We start from the raw sequence: 7,029 nt of genomic DNA on the forward strand, positions 1-7,029 counted from the left end.
TGTGTATTCTCCCCAAGTGGAGTGGTTCGTTGCAGAATCTATCTGTTTGATCTGTCCTCCCTCAGTGGTTTGTTCCCAAGAGAGTAGCCGACAGTTTTCCCCAGTAGAGTTGCTCATGCAGTTAGATTCTATTTGGATGATATCATTCTCCCTCAGTGGATTGTTTCCCAGCGGAGTTGTGTGGAGTTGCTTCTACAGCAGTTCGTGCTTACGCACCCTTTGTTTCTCAGTTAACACTGGGATCCCCTGCGGATATCCTTGGGACTTCTCTTGTTCCCCTACAAATTCGTCTTGGTGGCTGTTTTGCCCGTTGTGACTTTCTGTACCCTGATTGGGTTGTTTCCGGATATCTCTGATTCTCTGCTTCTTCAGCAGTACTTGCAGATCTTTGCTTTACAGCATATAGATCTCCGCAGATTGGCTTTCCAGCTGGTTTTTTCCCCTGGAAGTATAATACCGGACGTTGTTCCTGAACCTGTTTGTGTTAGAACTGTCTGTTTTGTCAGCATTCATCAAACATAAATCACGCATATTCATGCATATTCATAAAACATTCAGATATTCATGTTGCATTTCTCGCCATATATCTTTTGTTTGTCGTGTCTCCTGCTATGGTAATATAGATCTCTTTACAGATCTCCCTAAGCAGATGTCGGGTTTTAAAATCTCTCCATATAGAGTCAACCCCATAAGCAGAAAATGTCTGTCTTTCCTTCTGCAGTTCCCCACTGAGATATACCCTCGTGGATGACGGTTTCTTCCGTTTCCTCCCAACACATATATTGGGATGGATTTTCCTATTTGAGTTACATCCTCATTAGGACGTGTCTTGATTCAGTCTGTCTTTTCGGATCATTCCCGAATTGGCCATTTGTCAAAATCTTGTACTTCCCAGCGGGTTGTTCCCCAGCGGAATCTTTTGGGCCTCTGCCTACAAACCAGCAGTTGTAAGTCCTACTTTTCCTGGCTTTCTTAACAGAATTTGTGGTTATACACCTTTTATTCTCCAGCCAGAATTTTTGGTTTTCTACCTACTACCCGATAGTTGTAAATCCTATTTTCCTGCTCTTCAGCAGTCTGTGGTTTGTTATAAACCCTATTTTGGTTTCCCGTGCGGATTTGTGATTTGTTCTATCCCCATGCGGAGTTGTTGGTCTTCTACCCCGTATTCGGTAGATGTAAACCCTAATTTTTGTGGTTATCTTCATTCAATATTTGATGATGATTTTCCTTTGCTTGTATAAGTTGCTCAGATCAGCACTTATATTCTCAGCAAGTATTTTGTGGATAATTGCCGTATGCTAGCAATTTTATCCCCAGTGGGTCTTTTCACCGTATGCTAGTGATTTTATTCCCCGGATCATTGGTTGTTTATCAATGCATCCCCAGCTAGTCTTCTGTCGATAATTGCCGGATGCTCGCAATTTATCCTCAGCAGATCGCCTTTCATTTACCCTTTTGTCGGTAATGTCTGTTGCTCCTTTTGATTGGTCATCATTATATACCTCTCCTGGTATCCCGATGCCTTTCTTTTCGGATTTTATCCTATAAACAACCCAGTAACCGGTTCAGGATAATTTTCCTTTCGAGTATATTATTCACGTTTTGACGGCTATGAATAATATGTCTCATGCGCTCTTTGGTTGGAGTCCTTTGTTGATCTTCCCCAGTCGAGTAAGATTCGTATTCTTTGTAGAATCGAATGGCCATCCTTTAACCAATTCGTGTTTTGGATGATGAGTGTTTTGGAACACAAACCAATTCACGTCTTCGGATCTTATCCTATAAACAACCCAGTAACCGGTTCAGGATAATTTTCCTTTCGAGTATATTATTCACGTTTTGACGGCTATGAATAATATGTCTCATGCGCTCTTTGGTTGGAGTCCTTTGTTGATCTTCCCCAGTCGAGTAAGATTCGCATTCCTTGTGGAATCGAGTGTCCATCCTATAAACAAGTCTGCTGTTCTAGCTTTCTTCAGGGTGATGAGTGTTTTGGAACACAAACCAATTCACGTCTTCGGATCTTATCCTATAAACAACCCAGTAACCGGTTCAGGATAATTTTCCTTGCGAGTTTATTATTCACGTTTTGACGGCTATGAATAATATGTCTCATGCGCTCTTTAGTTGGAATCCTTTGTTGATTTTCCCCAACTGAGCAAGATTCATTCTTTGTAGAATCGAATATCCATCCTTTAACCAATTCGTGTTTAGGATGATGAGTGTTTTGGAACACAAACCAATTCACGATTTCGGATTTTATCCTATAAACAACCTACAACCCGGTTCAGGATAATCTTCCTTTGTGAGTATTCTATCCACGTTCTGACGGTAATGGATATTATATCTCGTTCACTCTTGGGTCAATATTTTGTTGTTTTCCCCTCAGAGTAAGATTCATTTTCCTTATGGAATTGAATATCCATCCTATAAACAAGTCTGCTGTTCTAGCTCTCTTCAGGGTGATGAGTGTTTTCGAACACAAACCAATTCACGATTTCGGATTTTATCCTATAAACAACCTACAACCCGGTTCAGGATAACTTTCCATGCGAGTATATTATTCACGTTTTGACGGCTATGAATAATATATCTCATGCACTCTCTTGTCGAACACTTTGTTTGTTTCCCCAACTGAGTAAGATTTGCATTCTTTACAGAATCAAATGTCCATCCTATAAACAAGTTTGCTTTCGCTCTCTTCAGGATGATGAGTGTTTTGGAACACACACCAATTCACGTCTTTGGTCGGTCACCTGTTACATACCTACAACCCGGTATCCTTGGTGTTCCTTCCTGAGTTTGTTACCCTTACCGGTAGCATCTCATTTTGCTTGTTACTTCCCCAGTGGAGCTTTCTTTTGCTTCTCCTCAGGAGTCAGCTTGTGTCTCTCCAATGGATTTATTTTCCATTTGGAAATTCTTTTCCCAGTGTGAGTTCTTCGCTCCCCAGTGAGTTCTCCAATCTTTTTTCCGTATTCCCTAATCAGAGTCGTGTTTTGTTCACGTTATGTCAGTTTTGTTTTTCCCCAGTTTAGAGTCGTGTATTGTTCACACATTTCTTTTTCTTTTATTATCCCCATAGGGTCTTGATTAGAGTCTCTGTTCCTGGTGAGTGTATTACTCCGATGGATCGTCTTTTCTTCTGTGTGAATCATGCTCCCCACAGAATTTTGCTTTTGCACGCATACATCTGCATCATGAGGTCTCTTAGGGACCAAAATTTGTCTCATTACTGTTATTTAAGTCCATTCTACCGCGTCGAGATGAAGATTTCTAAACTTCACTTCTCCGGCTAGAATGACCTTAAATAGGGGCATCTGTAAGACCCCAATTTTGGGCCCTAAGATCCCTCATGGCCCATATCATTCATATCATAACCTCAAGGATCATTGCATGCCTTTGTCCCCTCCTAGTGGGTAGGTTGCCCTGTGGGTTGATTTCTTGATCACCAAGCATACTTTGCATTTGTGTATCTTTGCTTTTCATATGTTTATTAACCCAAAAAGTACAAAAATATTGTCAGTCTAACCTTTTTGCTTGCAGTTAAAGCAATCATCAGCAATTAGGTCAAAGACAGTCAACAGTCAGTCAAAGCAATGGATGGTGGCCATTCTTGCAGAATTTGGGCACCATGATCAATAATCAAGAGTTCATACATCTTATGACATCATTTGAAATCAAGTTCTCAAGGAATTAGGGTTTGGAATTCATCAGAAGTGGTCCAGTCACTCAAAACCCTAGAAAAGTCAAACTTGGTCAACTGTTGATTTAATCAGAGATTTGATGGATAGAATTGATCTGAAGGAGCTCATTCATGCTTATATAAGTCTCATCTATCATGTCAAACCTCATCATGGAAGAAAATCAAGTCAAACAGAAAATTTTCCAGAAATAGAAAGTGGACCTGTAATTTCAACTGCCAAAAATGGAAACTTCTTGATCTTAAACTTACATCATGATACAAGCTTCAAATGAATTTTTGCCCAACATGAAAGTTGAAGATCTTGTCTTCCCATTTTCAAAAAGTCCAAGAACTCTCAAATCCCATGTGTGGTTGTCAAGATATGATCAATTCATTTTCAGAAATTTGTGAACTTCAAAGAGCCATAACTCTCAAACCATAAGGCCAAATTTGGTGGGGTTTTTCCTACACACCACATTTTTCATCCTCTTTCCAAAAATATAAATTTCATTCATCAAAACCTTGCCAATCAAAATGGCATTTTTGGACCTATTTCATTTAAAAACCAAGTTTGACCAAACTTTGACTTTTTGATTCTTTGATTTTTTCCCACTTTGGCCAATTGGGACTTGTTTCATATGTCATTTGTAACTTGTCTAGAGCTTAAACTCATGTTCATACCATTGCCATACCATCATTTTTGACATAAGGTGCATAAGTTGGCAATTTTGCAAATGGAAGCATATAAGTAAAACAAGTACAGCAATCCTTAGGCAGACCAAAAACAGCAATTGGATGGTCCTTCTGCAGCCTTTTCAAGGCCCATAATCGTACAGCTTGCACCCTCCACTTCACTTGTGCATAATTAGCAAAATGGCAAATTGGTTTCATTTGACTAATCCAACTTAGCATTTCCATTAGCAAGGATAAACAGAAGTATAAAAGACATTTTGCTGTCATTTCTGAACCCTAAGAAGCAGCAGCCAGAGACCAAAACACTCTGATTCTCTCACTCTTGCATTTTGCATTTTGAGAATTTCTGTCAAATCCTCCAAACCCTCGAGCTTCCTCTTGTTTTTCTCCATCATCCATTATCAACATTGAGCTTGTTCCAACCACAAAATCACAGCTGGACTGCCATTTTCTAACTCTGTTCTTCGAAGGACCAGTCATGGTGAAATCAAGATGTGGAAGTCTCAAGCAAGTTTGAGCTGAAATCCTTCGAGGTTCCTTCATTTCCAAACATAGTAGACCCCTGTTGGAGCTTGCATCACCCAAAGCACAGCTGTTGCTCGATTTTCTTCCAAAACAAGTAAGTAATCGACCTTCTCCTTTTACCATGCCATGCCATGTTTTAGCTAGTTTGTGTTGTGCTGATTCTAAAGAACTAAAGCATGTTTAAAATGGTTGTGTCATGGCCAAGAAATCTGGATTTTCATCTTTGTGTGCAGATATGTTTTCTATCGGTTTGGTTTGTCCAAGATGATTTACTAAAAATAGGAGTCATATTTGTGTTAAGGGTTGTTTGATGATGCTATTTGTATGCTTGATTGCTGTTTCTGGAATTTTTTGTTCTTGGTCGAATGCATGATGATGATGAATGCTTGCTGCAGTTTAGGAAACCCTGCCCAGAAATGTTCCTGCTTGTGGTTTTGTTGTTTATATCATGAAGAATATTGTTAGTTGCCATGCTGCTTGCCTGTTGGTGTTTGAATGTTGTTTTAAGGTTGGTAATAACACAATGAACATATGCCCTGCTGTTGTTCTAAAACCTAAAGAATTCCCAGAAAATTCATATGAATTGTAGTGGTTGTGTTTGGATATGGCTGTTTGTTGCTGCACGAACATTGTTGCCTTGATGCTTGCCATGCCATTCGATTTTTGGACTGAATGATGAACATTGATGTTGAACTTATGCTGTTGTGCTTGAACCATAAACCTGCCCAGAAATCCACATGGATTATGTTCTGTTGTTTGTGTTAGGATGCCACTTGAGTGTTGATGCTATGCTGTTGTATGCTGGTCGAGTTTTGTGTTGATGTTTGAATGAAAATGCTGAATACCATGGCTGCTAAAACCCTAGGGTTTTGTTAAACTCAGAAAATTTGAGTTGATTGGCTCGTCACTGTTCCATTGGCTAGTAGCCAATAAGAACATTTCCTTTGCCTTGCCCAAAACACACCGTTTTGATTAATGAGGGGTTAATTACAAATATGCCACGGTTGACCATTGCTTTGACCCTCTTGCCTTGCTATATGCTTCATGCTTCATCAATTTGTGCATCAACTTCAACAATTAATTTCTCATCCATTTCAACTCCAAAAATCCTGAAATTTTTTGCATCATGATCACAAAGATGTCTATTATTTAATCATGATTTTTAATTAATTTTCCATTGGCTGGATTTTAATTGATAATTATTTTCTTGACATGTATGCTCAAATGATATCTCTTGCCATTTCAATTGTGAAATTGTCATATTGCATCCAATGAGCTTGAAATTTTTTGTGGTGAAACTAGACACATTGACCTTTGTTTCCATGTAGAGTTTATACATTTCTCATTTGTGGTTTGCTAGTTGTGAATTTTTGAACTAGGGTGTGACAATTTGTGTCATACCAATGATATGCAAATGTATGATTTTTGTTCATATGTCTCCTGGCCTCCAAATCACTTGAAATTTTGCATGAATCATCTATCACATGTCTAGTTTTTGTATGAATTTTCTTGGAATTAATCATGCTGTTTTCCATTTGATTGTGAATTTTCTTCCATGCTTAGTCATTTGTTGACTTTATGTGATACATGTTGCCAAATCTTTTGTGAAATTCTCAAATCTTATTGTATGACCATGAAATTTCATATGTGATAACTAGACATCTCAAGCTTTGCATTGGTGTTAATCTCATTCATTTCTCTTCTGTTTTCAAATTGATATGATTTTTTGAAGTTGACCCATGCTTATTGACTTTCATCATGCTTACTTGAATTTGGTTTGACTTCATGATTTTACTTGACTGCCTTCCTCTCATCCAAATGCCATGAAATTTTACATGTTTACCATGCTAGATGTTAGGATTGAGTGTGATTTATTTCATGATTTTTGAGATTGTTTGAGTTGACTTTTGAAAGAGGTCTTGCTGTTGACCTATTTGTGCTTTCCTTTGCCATGCTTTGCATCCTTTTGCATATGAAATGACATTGAGGCATGATTTTATTGTGAATCCAATTGAGATTGCTTATTAAATGTTTGAACATGAATTGGGTTGACTTTCCTTTGCTGTTTGACTTTTTTCTTTCACCCTTGACCCTAGGCTAGTCCTAGTGGTCTTCTGAGCTTA

Source organism: Lathyrus oleraceus, chromosome 3 (assembly GCF_024323335.1).
Source record: "Lathyrus oleraceus cultivar Zhongwan6 chromosome 3, CAAS_Psat_ZW6_1.0, whole genome shotgun sequence".
NCBI classification, from domain to species: domain Eukaryota; kingdom Viridiplantae; phylum Streptophyta; class Magnoliopsida; order Fabales; family Fabaceae; genus Lathyrus; species Lathyrus oleraceus.